The sequence below is a fragment of the Oryx dammah genome, unplaced genomic scaffold (genome assembly GCF_014754425.2).
Source record: "Oryx dammah isolate SB20612 unplaced genomic scaffold, SCBI_Odam_1.1 HiC_scaffold_11, whole genome shotgun sequence".
Lineage (NCBI taxonomy): Eukaryota > Metazoa > Chordata > Mammalia > Artiodactyla > Bovidae > Oryx > Oryx dammah.
This window is the reverse complement of record NW_024070195.1, coordinates 47414833-47434309: the sequence shown is the minus strand read 5'-3', so window position 1 is coordinate 47434309 and position 19477 is coordinate 47414833. Positions and strand designations below refer to the sequence as shown.

The 19477-nt window shown below is 41.3% G+C and overlaps 1 protein-coding gene and 1 non-coding gene across 2 annotated transcripts in view; both read right to left on the bottom strand.

Moving 5' to 3' along the window:
• The window catches only part of BEND6 (BEN domain containing 6), a 59502-nt gene extending 40158 nt beyond the window's left edge, over positions 1-19344 (bottom strand). The window contains exon 1 of the mRNA XM_040249213.1: positions 19182-19344. The gene's annotated coding sequence lies outside the window, so the exon portion shown is untranslated. The remainder of the gene's footprint in view (positions 1-19181) is intronic.
• LOC120870636 lies at positions 16021-16148 on the bottom strand. Its single transcript, XR_005722839.1, has one exon. It is a non-coding gene; the product is annotated as a small nucleolar RNA SNORA18 (small nucleolar RNA).
• Positions 19345-19477: the final 133 nt, after the last annotated feature.

Genomic DNA, 19477 nt, shown 5'->3' with positions numbered 1-19477 from the left:
TCCCCATCTATTTCCCATGAAGTGATGGGACCGGATGCCATGATCTTTGTTTTCTGAATGTTGAGCTTTAAGCCAACTTTTTCACTCTCCTCTTTCACTTTCATCAAGAGGCTTTTTAGCTCCTCTTCACTTTCTGCCATAAGGGTGGTGTCATCTGCATATCTGAGGTTATTGATATTTCTCCTGGCAATCTTGATTCCAGCTTGTGTTTCTTCCAGTCCAGCGTTTCTCATGATGTACTCTGCATAGAAGTTAAATAAGCAGGGTGACAATATACAGCCTTGACGTACTCCTTTTCCTATTTGGAACCAGTCTGTTGTTCCATGTGCAGTTCTAACTGTTGCTTCCTGACCTGCATACAGGTTTCTCAAGAGGCAGGTCAGGTCGTCTGGTATTCCCAGCTCTCTCAGAATTTTCCACAGTTTTTTGTGATCCAAAAGTCAAAGGCTTTGGCATAGTCAATAAAGCAGAAATCGATGTTTTTCTGGAACTCTCTTGCTTTTTCCGTGATCCAGCAGATGTTGGCAATTTGATCTCTGGTTCCTCTGCCTTTTCTAAAACCAGCTTGAACATCAGGAAGTTCACGGTTCACGTATTGGTGAAGCCTGGCTTGGAGAATTTTGAGCATTACTTTACTAGCACGTGAGATGAGTGCAATTGTGCAGTAGTTTGAGCATTCTTTGGCATTGCCTTTCTTTGGGATTGAAATGAAAACTGACCTTTTCCAGTCCTGTGGCCACTGCTGAGTTTTGCAAATTTGCTGGCAACTAGTCAGCCATAAAAAAAAACAAAACAATGCCATTTGCACCAACATGGATGGACCCGGAGATTGGAACACAAATGTGTGATATCAATTATATGTGGAATCTAAAAAGAAAATATACAGACGAACTTATTTAAAAACCAGAAACAGACTCACAGCCTTAGAGAATGAACTGGTGGTTACCAGGGAGGAAGTGAGAGAGGGTAGATTGGGAGTTTGAGATTGACATGTGCATAGCACTGCTTGCTATGTTTAAAATAAAATACCTTTCCGTAAAAAACAAATAAACAAAAAAGAAAGTATATGTAGGTATGTATAAAATTGTAACATTTTTCTATCTTTATTAGACTGTTGAATAAAGTTAATAAAATCTAAAAAAGTAGGGATATTTTGAGATGTTTGGTCATATATGAAATAAAAAAGAAAAAGCAAAGGGATACATAATATGTTTGTAACTGTATGTTTCATAAAGGCACTAGCCACTCAAGTGAACTAGTTTACTCATATTTCCTGTCATTCTTCTCCCATGAGCCTATTTAGGACACACTTCCACTTGATTCAAAATCATGAGGATGTTATGTTTCCAATATGTGGGATGCAGGAAGTTGTCACATATAAAATTAAATAGTATACTTTTTTCCCCATCTTTACAATTTTTTTCTTGTCAGTTATGAGGAGTCTAAGTAGAAAGATTACAAAATGATGCAAATGAAGATGGAAGTTATATACCTTTAGGAAAAAGACATTAAAGATAGCAGATCTCATCAGGACCAAAATATTCCAAGGGAGATCAATAATGGCCTAGAAATTGGTCCTTTTTTTTTTTTTTCTGAAACCTCTAAAGTTTTGAGATGGAATATCTTCTTTGGTATAAACTTAAGAATAGTACTATAAAGAATGAGGGCAAATTTCAAAGGTAATAGACTTCATAAAAATTTTAAGGGAGAATCATTTTTTCAAAACCTGATAAAGCAGACGACAGTGTTTAACTTGAATAGAGTGGAAATGATCAAATCTGTCTTTTACTGTCTATGGATGATTCAGCACATTTGATCCGAGAATCCTTTTTACTTGCAAATGTTGGTTTGTTTTTACGAAAAGATATATAATTTATGTAGTTGATGGCTCAGCAGGTCAAGAATCTGTCTGCAATGCAGGAGACATAGGAGACACAGGAGACACGAGTTTGGGTCAGGAAGATTCCCTGGAGAAGGAAATGGCAACCCCCTCCAGTGTTCTTGCCTGAAAATCCCATGGACAGAGGAGCCTGGTGAGCTACAGTCCATGGGGTTGCAAAGAGCTGTACACGACTGAGGGACTAAGTACGCTTTCGATGAAACTTTACAAAAGAGACTGATCTCAAAGGGACTGTTAAACAGAAGGTAACTATGCTCCTTACCAAATTACACCAAGCACTCCTTTTAGAAAATATGGATCTTTTACCTATTTTCAGAGAAATTAATTATTCTCTACTCCAAGTATAAAATTATATTTGGGATGGTCTTTCCAAGACTGCTTGGTTTGACTTTTTGAAAATTTACTTTAAGTTTTTAAATGCATGAATAGTGTTTCAGCTAACACATGGGACTAGACTATCATATCTTACTCACAAACATCAGAGACCTTACCTAGTATCAAGTTTTGTTAATAATTTCAAAGATACAAGCAATCAAAAGGCACAGGCAAGAAACTAACACAACATTGTAAAGCAATTATACTCCAATTTTAAAAAAGGCACAGGCAGAATGGGGAGATATTTAGGACTTTCTGCTGGTTTTGTAGGTCCTTCCTTCTAGAATAACAGGTGAGACCTCTGAGAGTTGGGGGTCAGCTCACACAGTGGGTGTGTTTAGGTTGTGACACACCTCCATTTTATACCTCAGAGCTGTGTAGCTCGCATGACCTTCTCTAGGGAGTTGTCAATACACAGATCCTAAGTGTGTTTGCCATAAGCAATCTTAAATCAGTGATATATAATTATTTAGAGAGGATTCTGTCAACAAAGTCTCCACTTACAGCAAATCTCATTCATCTGGTTACTCAGAGCAAGGTCAACACACATTTTCTGTGAAGGGTCAGGTAGTATATTTTTTAGGCTTTGCAGGCCAAGAGGCAAAATCAAGGATATTATGTGGGTACTTATAAGTAAGAGAGAACATAAATCTTCAAAACTTTTCATTCATGAATTTGAAATATTATTGCTGTTCATTCACTAAGTTGTATTTGACTCTTTGCAACTCCAGCAAAGGAAGCAGGCAGCATGCCAGCTTCCTCTGTCGTTCATTATCTCCCGGAATGTGCTCAAATTTATGTCCATTGAGGTGATGCTCTCTAAAACCATCTCATCCTCTGCCACCCCCTTCTCCTTTTTCTTCAATCTTTCCCAGCATCAGGGTCTTCTCCAAGAAGTTAGCTCTTTGCATTAGGTGGCCAAAGTATTGGAACTTCAGCATCAGTCCTTCTAATGAATATTCAGGGTTGAGTTCCTTTAGGATTGACTGATTACAGCTCCCTTCAGTGCAAGGAACTCTCGAGTCTTCTCCAGCACCACAATTCAAAAGCATCAATTCTTTGGCACCCAGCATTTTTTATGGTCCGGCTCTCACATCTGTACCTGACTACTGGAAAAACCATAGCTTTGACTTTATGGACCTTCATCGACAAAGTGGTATCTCTGCTTTTTAATACACTGTCTAGGTTTGTCATAGTTTTCCTTCCAAGGAGCAAGCATCTTTTAATTTCATGGCTGCAGTCACCATCTGCAGTGATTTTGAAGCCCAGGAAATTAAAATCTGTCACTGCTTCCACTTTTTCCTCTTTTTATTTGCCGTGAAGTTATGGGACTGGATGCCATGATCTTAATTTTTCTGATGTTGAGTTTCAAGCCAGCTTTTTCACTCTCCTCTTTCACCCTCATGAAGAGGCTCTTTAGTTCCTCTTTACTTTCTGCCATCAGGGTGGTATCATCTACATATCTGAAGTAGTTGATATTTCTCTTGGCAATGTTGATTCCAACTTATGATTCATCCAGCACGGCATTTCTCATGATGTACTCCGCATATTTGAAACTAAACTGATAATAATTGAGTACAATTTTTTGTAACATAGGCCTAGGGAGAATGGAATTTTTAAAAATCTTATTTAATTAGTGTTCAATGTTTTCCCTTTTCTTTTTCTTTCTTTCCCTTTTCCTTTACAAAATTAAAGTGCTGACTTGCTCACTTGCTAATGCTGACGTGTTATGAGAGTTTATATAAATTTTGTGATCTTGGGTTAGGCAACGATTTCACAGATATGAACAAAAACATTATTTTCACAAATGATACCATTAAGAAAGTAAAAAGAAAACTTACACAATGGAAGGAAATATTTGAAAATAGATCTCATAAGGACTTGAATACAGGATATCTAAAAACTTTTACAACACAATGATAAAAAGATGAATGACCCAGCTTTTTTTAAACAAAGGATAATTAACAAAAGTTATTATTTTTAAACAAAAAAATAAATCCTTTTTTAAACAAAGGATTTAAACAGACATTATTTCAATGAAGATAAACAATGAATAACCCAGTGTTATTAATTACTACACAAATGCTCATAAAAATTACAATAAGATGCCTCTTCATATCCACGGAGGTGGCTATAACCAAAAAAGACAAAAAACAAAAAGTTTTGGTACTGATGTGGAGAAACTGGAATCCCACTCTTGCTGGTGGGATTGTAAAAATAGGGCATGCATTTTGGAAAACAGTCTGGCAGTTCTCCCAAAAGTTAAATATTGCATCACCATATGACACATCAGTTTCTCTCCTAAGTATATCTCCAACAGAAGTGAAAGCATACAGCAAAACAAAAATGTGTACTCAAATGTTCACAGCAGTATTAGCCATAACAGCTAAAAAGTGGAAAAACCCAGAGTTTATCAACTTCTGACCAGATGAATAAAAGTAAGTACATTCCTACTGTGAAATATGATTCAGCAATAAGAAGAAATGAAGTTCTAATACAGGCTACAACATAAATGAGCCTTGGAAACCTTATGGTAAGTTGAAGACATCAGTCTCAAAAGATCGCACATTGTATGATTACATTTATAAGAAATGTCAAGAACTGTCAAATTTCTAGAAACAAAAATACATTAATGGTTTCTTAGAGGTGAAAGATTGGTGGATGGGGAAAGGAATCCCTGTTGATGGGTTTCTTTAAAAAAAGACAAAAATATGTTTAAAAATTAAATTTTTTGGCCAAGCCATGCGACATGTGGGATCTTAGTTCCCCAACGAGAGACTGAACCCATAACCCCTGCATTTGAAGCACAGAGTCTTAACCAATGGACCACAAGGGAGGCCCCAAAAATATTTTTTCAAAATTGGATTGTGGTGGTTGTTGCACAAACCCTGTGAATAAAACAAATAATAATAAAAATAAAACTCCACATTGAACTGTGTACTTCAAATGGGTGAATAGCATTTAAATAATAATTCAATATAGCTATGTAAAATATATATATATATATAAAATAGGTTCAAACATTTTCTTCAAAGTATCTTCTGATTAAAAATAAAATGAGTAACTATAGGCTTTAAATACCTTATATTTTCACAAGTTTTATAAATTTTTCCAACAAATATTTTTTTGGCTTCACACACATTTTGAACCACCATCAACTGCATCACATCTTAGTAGATTCCACATCAGGTTGTACTGAATCAATGTTTTCTCAACTTCTTAGGAATTATTCTCTCCCACAGTAGTTTCACAAAGACTGTTTATAATGGCTAATTTATCAGTCACTTTAAACTCAGCAATTACTCCCCAAATAAACAAGAACAACTAAGCAATATCAGTAACATTTGTTGATTCATCATGAGCCAAGAAACACGCAGTCATTTGCTGTGTATTTTAATTACATTGCTCCTGATGTCCTCATTCCTTTGAGTAACTGTTTCTGCTAAAAAACTAAGTCTTAAGTATATTTGTTTTTTTTCTGGGCACGTGCCTTTAGCTACTGCAAAAAGGGATGACTTCATTAACTGTCACTAATGGCTTTCCTTGTTAACAAACAAGCCACCCAGAAACTTACTCTAGTCACAGACTCCTTTTCATTCCTCATTTTTGTGAAAAAATTTTGCTGTGATATTTCACTTTAAATTTTCAAGGAGAATTCCCTGGCAATCCAGTGGTTAGGACTTCAGGCTGTTACTGCCAAGGTCCTGGGTTCAATCCCTGGTCAGGAAACTAAGATCCCACAAGCCACAGGGCATGGCCCAAAGTAAAAATAAATAAATTTTCTAATTGTTGTGACTTGCTGTCTGGTAAGCTGGAAAATACTGTGATGAGTGCTGAGTTTGGTAATGTGTTTTTTTTTTTTTTTTATAGCACAGCTATAGTGTCTTGTATAATACACACAATGCTTTGCCATCTAATTTGGTAACAAAATAACCCACATGCCACTCTGCTTCAGAAGCCATGAGTCCAGATTTCTCTTTCTTTCTAGCTTTGGTGTGACTGGCATGCACTGATAGTAAGAAAATAAAACGCAGTGTCATACAGTGGTATAACAATGTGCATGGCATTAAAACACTGTCCAGTCATTGCAACGGCACCGCACTGAGCGGGCTGCCCCGTGTGACATCTGTCACAACTACTCAGCTGTGCCCTTGCAGCACGAAAGCACACAGGCAATCTGTACACACAACAGTGCGGATGTGCTCCAAGAAAAGTTTATGGACACCGAAACTTCAATTTTATACAGTTCTCACATATCATGATATGATATTCTCACATTATTTTTTCATGACTTGAAACTAAAAAATTGCTCTCAGTTTACAGGCTGTACAGAAACCAAAGGCAGGCAGAGGGGCAGCAGTTTGCTGAACCCTGACCTAGGGGCTCAGTGATCACACTGAAAAGGAGTTTAGCTGCGTCACATGCTTCCTTTTCTTTCATCTTCATTTCTTTTCCTGGTGAGCAAAACAACTGCTTTAACCTTTTTCTCTCCATGCCTTACTTCACTGCACATTATTACTAAAATATTTAGGACGGTACTTGAGAGACATAATTTAGAGCCTGTAATCTGGTCCCATCACTTCATGGGAAATAGATGGGGAAAGAGTGGAAAGTGTCAGACTTTATTTTGGGGGGCTCCAAAATCACTGCAGATGGTGACTACAGCCATGAAATTAAAAGACGCTTGGTCCTTGGAAGGAAAGTTATGACCAACCTAGATAGCATATTCAAAAGCAGAGACATTACTCTGCCAACAAAGGTCCATCTAGTCAAGGCTATGGTTTTTCCATTGGTCATGTATGGATGTGAGAGTTGGACTGCGAAGAAAGCTGAGTGCTGAAGAATTGATGCTTTTGAACTATGGTGTTGGAGAAGACTCTTGAGAGTCCCTTGGACTGCAAGGAGATCCAACCAGGCCATCCTAAAGGAGATCCGTCCTGGGTGTTCTTTGGAAGGAATGATGCTAAAGCTGAAACTCCAATACTTTGCCCACCTCATGTGAAGAGTTGACTCATTGGAAAAGACTCTGATGCTGGAAGAGATTGCGGGCAGGAGGAGAAGGGGACGACAGAGGATGAGATGGATGGATGGCATCACCAACTCGATGGACACGAGTTTGGGTCAACTCTGAGAGTTGGTGATGGGCAGGGAGGCCTGGCGTGCTGCAGTTCATGGGGTCGCAAAGAGTTGGACATGACTGAGCGACTGAACTGAACTGAAATGAAGATCCAACAGCAAATTGTTATTATTTGATAAAACTAGATTTGCCAGATTTAACCAGTTCAGTTCAGTTCAGTCGCTCAGTCATGTCCGACTCTTTGCGACTCCATGAACCGCAGCATGCCAGGCCTCCCTGTCCATCACCAACTCTGAGACCTGTCAACTATTCCTTAGTGATGGTGACAGATACCAGAGTTCCATTCACAGCGGTTGCTGATATGCTCAGGGTCGGGGGAGGGAGAACTGGGAAATTATTGATATAGAGCTCAGTTTTGCAAAATGAAAAGCGGTTTGGAGACGGATGGTGGTGATGGTTGCACAGTAATATGAAGGTACTTTATGCCCTTGGACTATATACTTAAAAATGATTAAGATGTAAATTTGATGCTATGTGTTTTTACCATAGTAAAAAAATTGGAAAAAATCAGTTGGCAAAAATACAGAATTTTTTAATATTCTTAACTGTACTAAAATTTTCTCCTGCTGACATAATTTCCTTATAGAACAAATCTTCAAATTTCTTCACAAACAGACAATTCATTTAAGACCAAACAGAATGGACATATCAGACTTCTTTCAGAATTTCTGCTTTTCAGTAGATTTCAGGCCACTATTCTAATATCCACAAACAAGTGGGTCAATGTATATATTACCAGCCAATTAGCAAATTCAGAAGGGATATTATGAATATGACTGTATATTAAACATTATTAGTTAGTAAAAAAAATTGTGTAGTTATATGTCCTTCTTTATTTTTTACTTTTTTGCTAACAGAAACCATTAACTCCCCAGGTAGCTGTAGTGGGCAAGATTAAATATGACCACAGCCATGAGACTCTCTAAGATGTGCGGTTGGATGAGTAATCTTTCAGAGCTCACAGTAACTATATTCTGTATATTAAATATATTTATAGTGAATATTATATTAAAATTTATAAATAAAATATATACTATTATATTTAAATATATTAAACGTAATCTATATTAACACATTCTACATTTTGATCCAGAAAACACACACCCACAGTCATACCCACACACATACATCTAAAATAAAATTTCAGGAAATATATTCATTTTTACTGCATGTGATGCATTCTCTCAGTTTTTATTCTATGTACTGTATTTTATTTCATTTTAATAAGGGATGATCATAGCACATTAAATTGATTTCACAACTCACTAATGGATTATAACCCATAGTTTGAAAAAGAATATTCCAAGAAACCTTCAAATTATACAAAACATATCTGAGAAATAAGACATAGCGAACAGAGAACTTTGTAACTAATGAAAGCAAATGAATTTAATAAAAATATAAATCATAAATGCATTTAAGTTTACTTTTAATATGTCATTAATACAATTAACTCAGGAATTCAAAATACAAAAGCCACCTCTTAAACTGTAAGAAACAAAATTACCAGATTTAAAGAAATAGCAAAATAAAACTTAAGTATTCTTCCAAATTGCCAAAAGTTTTGTTTTCTATACATATTAGTTTTAGAATGTGTAGACATAGACAGTCCCTTTCAGTACTCAAGTCAGAATATGAACTGAAGACTCACCTCTCAGTGAGTTCCAAAGTGCCAGGAAAATAATGGCAACATATTTCTAAATATCCAGTGCTGGTTTAATGCTCTCTGTGAAATGGGCTACCTGTCTGAGCTCTGCCTCTGGCAAGGTGGGACATGGGAGTAGGAGACGTCCATATTATTTTTTAAACTATATATATACTGGAGGAAGTTCCTCCTAGTTTCCCTACACCCAGCTGCTATAGTCAGAATGAGTGCCTCCCCAAATCCATATGTTGAAATCCTCACCCTCATTGGTGATGGTATCAGGTGGTGGAGCTTTGGGGAGGTGATGCCGTCATGAAGTGGGCGGGGGGGGGGGGGGGGGGGGAGAAGAGGGGGCAAGGGGGGGAGGGGGGAGGGGGGAGGGGGGAGGCCTCATGAATGGATTAGTTCCCTTGTTAGAAAGGCTTCCAGGGGATCCCTAGCCTTCTGCCAGGGGAGGACACAGAGGAATCAGCAGTCTGCAGCCGGAAGAGGGCCTTCGCCAGCACCCTACCACACTGGCACCTGATCCAGGACCCCAGCCTCCAGAACTGTGAGAGGAACATTTCTGTTGTTTATGAGCTACTCCATGTCTGGTATTTTTCTATAGTAGCTTGAACAAAGAAAGACACCAACCTCATCTTTTGCACCGAAGTCTCTCTGCTGCTCCTGACCGGGCCCTAAATGGCCCAGTCTCCAACTCTTCTGTAATGAGACAGTGAGACCACCTCATTTTTATCCTGATGTGTTCAGGAAGATGTTCACAGCAGAGCGGTAATAGCATGGAAATCAGAGGCTGGGAGCAGTGGAAGACAACCTTCACCTGCTCCACGATGTCACCTGTCCCCTCTAATGTCTACAGAAAGCCTGTAGCCACATAGAGAACAAACCTGTGGTTGCCAAGGGGGCAGGGGGATGGAACGATTGGGAGTCTAGGATTAGCAGATTTAAACTATTATATATAGGATGGATAAATAAGGTCCTACTGTATAGCACAGGGAAGTATATTCAATATCCTGTGATAAACCATAATAGAAAAAATACGAAAAAGAATACATGTGTATAACTGAGTCACTTTGCTGTGCAGCAGAAATTAACCTTGTTAATCAACTATTAAAAAAAGCCTATAGCCATGTGTGTGTGTGTGTGTGTGTGTGTGTAGGACCATCTGAAAGTCTGCACAAGAGAGTATATGCAAAACTCAGAAGGACTCCGGATAAGTTTTCCCATGGTTATAGGGCCTCCAAAATCTTTTCTAAGGAATACCAGTCTTTGTGAGTATTGTTTTCCTTGGCTATTCCTCTGTTATTACTTGTCCCTTCACTCTACCCTCTGATATTTATGTGCTTTTCCCAATTTATCAGAAACACAAGTGCAGAGTCACGCCTAAAGAAGAGTAAGAATCAATGAAACGTTCTATATTAGGATAGTTGTTAAGTCATGTAAACCATCTTCCACTTCACATTTTTTTTTGATTCATGTAGAACATTCTATCCGTCTTGAAAGTTGACTGCAAGATGAGATCACTATAATTTTAATAATTTTTAGACAAATTTTAAAAATTCATAAAATGTAATCATTCTGATGCAGGAATTAATGCCTATGCATAAAAATCAGGAGTGATTCAACTTTCAAATATTAATCTATCTTATTGATTACAACATAAAGGACAAGCCAATTTCTCTTTGAAATATCTGCCCAATTCTCTGGTGGCTCAGCTGGTAAAGAATCCACCTGCAATGCGGGAGACCTGGGTTCAATCCCTGGGTTGGGAAAATCCCCTGGAGGAGGGCACGGCAACCCATTCCAGTATTCTTGCCTGCAGAATCCCACGGACAGCCCTGGTGGACTACAGTCCATGGGGTCACAAAGAGTTGGATACGACCGAGTGACTAAGCACATACCCTACATTAATGTCATATACTAATGAAATTAAGTGTATACCAATTACCAATGTCTCTATTAATTTTGTACTTTAGTAGTCTTAAAAGTTTAGATCTGAACATAATTAATCTGCTGAGTCACCTATTTCAGATAATTTACTTAATCAATTGTAACAAAAAAGTAGGTGCCCCTTCACCTACTATCAGTAATTTTCTGGCTCTAATATTCTTTCACACGCTGTTGAAGCAGTATTCCATTCCGTGATGAGGAAGCCCAGCACACAGAGTCCTGAGCCCTGTGAGTGAGGGCAAGAGGTGAACAGCGATCACGCCAGCCAGCTTCCAGGGCCCCAAGACCCAGACCACGTCAGCTCGCATGGGCAGACCACCGGGGGTGGGCACTAACTGTGAGCCAGCAGTATCTCCTCAAAGTGGATTCCTGCTTCACTGGAGATGGACCCCAAACGAAACTGCGCCAAGAGCAGTGCCCAGAGGGACCAGAGACACTCTGGAAATGGCATTGTCTCAAGTCTGCTCCTTTGTGGAATGTGTGCATGTCAAACCACAAAACCTTCCACAGCCTGCGGCGTCGGTAGGGAAGCTGGAGGAGATGGAGCCACCAGACCCAGAGACGAGGACCCCTGGACTCTGGACTTGACCACTGGGGTGAGGAAGTCCCGTAATGAAACAAAGGGCCTCGTGAAGTCGGGGAATGTGATCCCAGGGACAGGCCACAGGACCTAATGTCCTGGGAGATGAGGGGCAGGGGAGCGGGGCTCCCAGGCACGGCATGGGGAGGGGAAGGCAGGGGAGTGGGAGGACGGGGCTGAGCTCCTGGGGACGGAGGGTGGTCTTCCACACCCCGTGCGCGAGTGCTCGTTGCTTCAGGCATGTCTAACTCTGCGACCCCACGGAATCCTTTGTCCACGGTATTTCCTAGGCAAGAATGCTGGAGTGGGTGACCATGCCCTCCTCCAGGGGACCTTCCTGACCCAGGGGTCAAACCTGTGTCTCCTGGATCTCCTGCACTGCAGGCAGATTCTTTGCCTACTGAGCCACCTGGAAAGCCCGTTCCACACCTCAGGCAGGGTTATCCTGGCGGGATTCAGGGCCCCAGTTCCCAGGCCTCCAGGGAACACTGGGTATTGAAAAACCTCACAGCTGTGGCTTAAGCAGGATATAGGAGTGGCTGCTAAATTCACTAGGATGTCTAGGAGTAGTTTCTGGGAGCCTAATACTAAGTCCTTGTCTCACTCTTTTAAAAATTTTTTCTCATTTTTAGTTTTTGGCCACACAAAGTGGCACGTGGGATTTTAGTTCCCCGACTAGGGATGGAACCCCAGCCCTCGGCAGTGGAGAGGGAGTCTTAACCGCTGGACTGTCAGGGAAGTCCGCCTGCCTCTCTGTTGAGCTTTAAGATTTTATGGAGATCCTTGCAGACTCTGAGCTAAAGACTAAATTCCAGGACCAGTGTTTCTGGCTCAGAATGGGCTTCTGCCTTCAAACATCTAGATGTCTGTGGAGTGGCCCTGGATAGTTTAATACAGGTTTCCCCCTCTCAGGGTTGAAACTGACATCCCAATAAAAGTTACTGAAGGAGCCTTTTAGTCCCTCTTCAAACTCATTTAAAGTTGCCGGAGGACAAGGAAGCTCAGGGCACATTGGCTCTGCCGAGCTATTCCCTTGCACTGGGGAAACGTCCCTGAGCTTGTTTAGTTACAGCCGAGAGCTTCCTCAGTTCATCCTAGTCTGAAGATGCTTCAGACTCTTCCCCCAGTCTGGGACGCGGGTGGTCACTGACGTGATGTGATGCTGATGGAGGAGAGAATGATTTGATGCTGCAGAAGCCTTGGTATATCTGTGTGGCTGTGTATGGTTCTGAGGATGCTCTTTTTGGTAATAACTCCTTAAGAACCTGGTGAAAACTGGATCATGTCCCTCTAAAGAGATGCACCATTTTACATATAATTTCAGGTCCCTAGAATCCTGTTTGTGAATCCCAGGTTAAAGACTCCTACAGCACAGATAAGACCTGCAAGAACACACTTTAGATTTTTGGCTTTCGTCTTTGAAATATAAATTTTACTATATCCTAATTTAGTGAGTTTGCTATTTGTTTTCCTATTTTACTCCAAAAAGTATTTTGGAACCACGAAATCATGTTAAGATATATTTTTTCTTTCTGTTTCTAGACCCATGGGATGCCATTATACCTGGATAATTTCAATAACATCTGGAGCTGTATGTTATTGAAATATCTTTTCCTATTTCTCAGTTACTCATCCTCTTTTCCTGGGTACACATGCTACTTCTGTTCTCTTAGTGACATCCTTTCAGCTACCAGCACATTGATGCATTAGTATACCAATCTGTTACCACAAAATAGTTAATGGAAAAGTACTACAGAAACTGTTGTAAGAAATGGAGATCCTTTAGTTAATAAATATTGCTGTTATTTTATTAAGACAATCTGGAATTTAATCCATAAATATTAGCTAATCAAGAACTTATTCATCTCGTAAACAGTTTAGTTGCTCAGTCCTGTGCAACTGTTTTGTGACTCCATGGACTGCAGCCCACCAGGCCTCTCTGTCCATGGGATTTCCCAGGCAAGAACACAGGAGTGGGTTGCCATTTTCTTCTCCAGGGGATCTTCCCAACCCAACGACTGAACTCAAAATCTCCAGAGTCTCCTGCATTGGCAGGCAGATTCTTTATCGTGGAGCCGCCTGGGAAGCCCAGGTGGGCTTCAACTATAAACCACTTGCTTACCTTTTTTCCCCTTAAGAATGTTGAAATGCTTGTAATGAATATGACGACTCTTATCTTGGATCTAGAAGCCAATGACTTCTGCTTTCAAACTTGCTTTGTATACGTTGCCCATTCTTAGAAATGGTAGAAGTAGTCCACACTATCTGAACAATAATGAACAAGTTTGGGCAGTGATTTATAACTCTGAGAGCTTTATCATTTGATTTATGAACAGCTCTCACATCTTCCAGTGGCAGTTCACACAACTATGAGTAAATTTTCCAGCCAAATGACTCAGTATTTTGCTGCATGACTAATCCCACACTCAGTGTGGAAACTATAGAAATGAAGTCTATTTGCTTCTGGATAATAAATGATCACTTTCCAAAAACTGTCTGCAAAGCATTACAGAGGAGATGAATTCAATTATATTGATGTTTTTAAACTTTCAAAGTCAGCAGACTTTTTAGAGAACTCTGTAGCATTCACAAAAGAAGAACAAACCCCTCCCCCCCAAGAATGATTATGAATTTTGCCACCGCTAGGACAACAAATCCGAATCTGGCTCTAAAATTTCTAAAACATAAAAGAACAATTTGGGATGATGTCATATAAAATACTTTCTCTTACAATGATGGCCTTTATTTTTCAAATTTTTATTATGGTAAAATAAAAATCTTTTATAGGACATATTTGCTACAAATAATATTTGATATTTATTGCAAAGAATAATTCTTTTGCCTTCAAATGCAAAATTTTAAAAGAGAATAGTGATCCATTCATATGATGGCTCCCCTGATTCTGGTGGGTAGAAACTGCCTCCTGGATTACATTAGATGCTGGAGTATCACTCCAGCCCAAATGATGTGGCTCCTTGGACTTTCAATCCAAGGGCATGTATACGGTTGGCACAGGCCCTGGTCTCAGACTGTCATGAAAACCACTTGGGAATGAACAAGTATACAACCTTTCTCAGATTCCTCCCAATTCCTTTCACACCACCAATTTCTGAGAGTAAACAAGTTCAGTCAAGAAGGTACGATTTCAAGTAACTTATTGCTAGACTCATTCTTACATAAATTTTTTGTTTTCCGGGGTAACATTCCAGTGGAATATCTCTGCCTGATTAACAATCAGGTCATCCACTCACTTCCACCGAAGTTTGTAATAAACGCTTACAAACAGCCTCAGCGATATTCCAAGGTATTCTTTCTCTTGCCCTAAAAATCCTTCTTCTATCTGAACATTGGTAGCCAGGGCCGGTGGGGAGGGGTTGGGGTAGGGAGCCATCACAACCAGTTAGGGCCGGTTTTAACTCCGTAGAGTCAGAGGCAGCCTGAGAGCAGAAACGACAGGTCTGGGAGACCCAGGGAGCCTGAGGACAAGTGCTGAACCACAAAACACATGGGCGAGGTGGTCGTCTTCTCCTCTCCCTTCAACTCACAATTTCTCTTCCACTATTGGCTCCTTCTCCCAAGTTGTATCCTGTTCTGACGAAAGCACAATTATTGGGCTTTACTCGCATTTCTGCCCATGCGTTCTAGAGCTAAATTTCTCCAAAGATTGTACACATCGCTCTTGCCTCTTCTCCACATCCTAGTCCCTCTCCGACCCCCTCCCGTCTGGTTTCAGCCTCTCCCAGTGTGATGAACCGATTCCCTGGAGGGTGTGCAGAGGGCTCTTCACCACTGGTCCTCTGTGCTCTGACTCCTTACTCCGGATGTGCACCTGTCCTGAGAAGCCCCTGAACCGGAAGCACTTCCTGCTCTCATTTCCCAGCCTTCAAGGGGTTAGACGTCTCCAAAGTTCTGAATCTATTTTTTTTTTTTTTACTTTCTGCACAAAGTGTAAAGGTTTTCTTTTTAAAATTATTATTATTATGTGTAACAGGCAAAATTATTTCATTCAATAAATTTGTAAGGAATTTCACGTGTTCTGATTCTTTGCACTACCAATCACCATAGTTCTCAAAAGTCAGAATCTTCAAGATAACCCTTTCAAAAAGAAGCTTTGCTCAGTCCACAGCTGTCATGTCAGTCTGTCCACAATTCTTTTAGTTGGCTTCTTTGTTCTCCAATGGAATATGGACACACTTCAAAGTTCCTCACCTGTAATCTTTGGGGTCCAATTTCCTCAAGCAATTTACCATGTTTAGGGTCAGGAGATGGATCTGCATGGTTCTGACTTTTAGACATTCTCTGTGAATGCATGAAGTTCAGATCATATTCACTCCTAAGCGATCACACACTAGAACAGTACAGATCATTGGGATATAACAATATTTATGATAAAAAAAGTTTGATCATTAAGTTTTTCATAGTTTACTTGGCAGTTCTGACTTACAGTTCTTTACCACAGATCTAATACATAGTTCTATGATTAAAGGAAACCATAGTTACTCTATGAGGCATTTCCAGAAATGTAGGTTTACAAAAAAGCCCCATCAGGATAAACCTCAACAGATTTCAGTGCTTTCTACACTTTCTCTTCCTTTGTAATTCTGTCCACCTGCGTGACTGCAACTATAATTGATGTGTGCGATTCCCACCCTTCTCTGCTTCTGATTCCCCAGCCGGGTTTCCGTGGGTAATTTCACATGGATGACTTTCTGACAACTCTGCTCCTCAATGGGTCCGAACCTCAGTTTGTCTTCTCTGCCTTCACAACTGTTCCTTCATCTGAGCCCCAAACCCGAGTCATCTGCAATCCCTGTCTTTTCCTCAACTGGTCACCCCACAGCTTAGGTGAAGACACTTCTTCTCGATGTTTCTTTCTGATGCACACATGAGGAATTCATGCCATTCCTACCTTTACGGAGATACTGTAGAAGATGTTTCTGTCACCTTATTAAGCCCCTTACTACGTTTATCTTTGGGAGCAGAATGACTCCTTGGTGAGGGTTCCTGGGGAGGGACTGGGACCATTGGCAGGGCTGGTGTAGGAAAGGTCCCTCTCACAGATGGTCCTGTCTCTTGCTCACTTGTGCTGCAGGCCACGTGGACTGGAGCGTGTCAGGCTCTTTTGAGCCCCTGGTCTTCAGGTGAGAAGCAGTACAGGTAGGGTTCCTTCCTGCCTTAGTGTTGGGAAGGACTATACTTCATTTGTGACTGGGCGGGTCAGCAGAGTTAGGGGGAAAAGGGATAAGATGCTCCATCTTGGCTCTGAGTCTAAGCCAGGCTCTTAATTTCCTTTTGAATCCTTGTATGTGTTCTCAATTTGGTTGAAAACGTAAAGGGGAAAAGGGCTGCAGGATGTATCATCTACATCCCTGATACCAAATTCTCTTCACTAATTTTCACAGCTTCACTGTCTTGGGTGACAGTGCTAACTCACTATCATAAAAATTTTAAAATTATATATATTTTCCATCTTGATTTTTCATTCCAAGGTATGAAAGACCTTCTTCCTCCATTGCTACCTCCAGACTTTAAATTTGTGATTTTGCTATAATATCAATTATTCTTTATTAATAAAAACCTACTGGAAAGAATAGGTATGAATTCTACTAAATTAACTTCCAAAACGATTGATTGGCTGATTTAATATTTATTGAATTCCACAATGCATTAGCATTGCACAACCACACAGAAAGAAGCAATTAACAACATGCCATCATTTGGAGAGGGGATAATAAATTAGCAACAAAGATGCCAGAAAATAACAATAGAACCTAAATACTAAATTCTTTCAACGATTTGGTTAGCTTATTCTTAGTATCCTTGAGATTTTGATGCAAAGAACAGAAATGAACAGCTCTAAAACGAAGTATCTATAATCTTAACTGCAGGGCGGTAAAGTATTTGCCTGCCAAAAGAGATAAATGATGTTCTTGTGTGCACTTGAAACTTACAAATGGCTGCAGTAAGACTCAGGATGATAACAGTTGTGCTCAAGTTATAGCTCAGAAAACCAAAATTGCTATTTAGTTGCTTTTAGTTGTTATAAATGTACAGTTTGGGGCAAACTGGTTACTATGCTGTGTTTGTGCTCTTAGGCATGTTTCAAGGAGAGTTAGGCCATTTCTACTCACTCAGAAATTTTCCTCAATAAGAAGGATAAAGTAAAGATGACCTTCCTATCTTATGTGAGATATTTCTCCCAATGTTTGCAAAAGGTTAATTCAGTTTTGTTGTTGCTTTAAATTACTCCATTGTGCCTCTGCGAAGCAAAGGGATATGGAATTCTTTCTTTTCTGGTGTGCCCCTCAGGGCAGGCTCCCAGACTTTTCCTCAATGACCCCTGCACGGTGGATGGAAATGTGGTGTCTCACTGCAGTGGCTGCAGAATCAGGAAACCTTTGAGCTACCTGCACAGATACAGTGCTACCTGTCAGCCCAAGAGCCTGGGACCTTGCTGGTAAGCCCATCCTGCCAGCGCTCTGATCCACCATTCTCACTTTATACAACCACTGCAAGCAAGGTCCATCTTCAAACCAGAACATGTTGTTTTAAGAAACAAGATGTTCATAAGAAAACTCAACCCCATTTTTCCCATGCTGATGAATCGCATTTTAGACATGCGCTAGGCAATGCCTTTTTGAGTGCCCCATAACGCTTAGATATGATGATGCTTAAAGGGCCTTAAGAACATCAAGAGTTAAGCCTTTATGCAGAGCTGAACAGTAGATTACGTATAGTTAGAAAACTATACGGATTTTGATATCCTACAAGCAAGTAACAAAACAAGAATTGCCATCAATTCTTTAACTGCTTTCCAGAATTTTACAAAATTACACGATTTCTTCAGTCTTTTAAATATTTTTCACCTTAGTAGTTAGCAGAAACTCCACACATGTAGTAATGGGTTACCTTGTCATTCTAATTGCTGTTTCATTATTGAAGTAAATAAAACAAGCAAAACCCAGCCCCGCACGAGCAAAACCAGCCCCGGCTAGGGGGCAGCAGCCAGCGGCGCAGAACCGGCCGGCCGAGGTCGCTGCTGTCATTGGTTCCGACCCGGTGCCCCGCGGCCGCTGCAGCGCCCCCTCCGCGCCTCCCGCGTCCGCACTGCGCCAGCGGCCCCGGGACAACCTCCAACTGCAGGATCCTTTTTGCTGATGACGAAGGAAGGGGAGCGGGCAAGATGCAGAGGAGTGTGTGCCTTTTGAGTGTGACAGATCACTATTGCCTCCCTCTCCCTACAAAATCTCTCCTCAGAGTATTTACAAGTCAACCTCCAGCTACTCCATCTGCCGGTTCCATAAACTGAAATTGCTTCTCCCTCCAGCTGCACTGAAGGAGGCGAGGTTTTAGGGTCAACGAATGGATGGATAGAAGGGGATGGCAAGTGCCCACTTCTCGGCTGCCAAACTGTGCCAAGTTAGGGGTGGTCGGGGTCACGTCTGCAGACCCGAGCTGGGGCGCGCGTCCAGTTCAGGGGTGCCGGAGAGGTAGTGGGCCCCGTTCCGGGGAATCCCGAATCCCAGGGAAGGCCCTGCCTGGGGCTCACGCGTGGTCGTGCAGGAACTCCCCCCTCCCGCAAGCAATCGCTCACCCGGCTGCATCCTCCGAAGCCCCAGCCGCGCGGGTCGGGGCGCGGTGAGGTGGGAGGCGGGGGCAGCACCGCCCGGAGGCTCCCGCCGGCGCCCTGCGGTCTACCCCCGGCTCCCGGGCGCCCCCTGTCGCCGGACTCCCCAGCGATCCGGCCGCGCGCAGCCAGGGAGGCGGCAAGCCCCGGCGCTCGGGAGCAAAGGGGCGCCGGGCCGGAGCCCCGCGGACGGCGCGGACCGGCCGGCGGCCCGGCGGGAGGGCGCTGGGCGCTCAGGCCGGGGCGCAGCCAGGGGCCGCCGG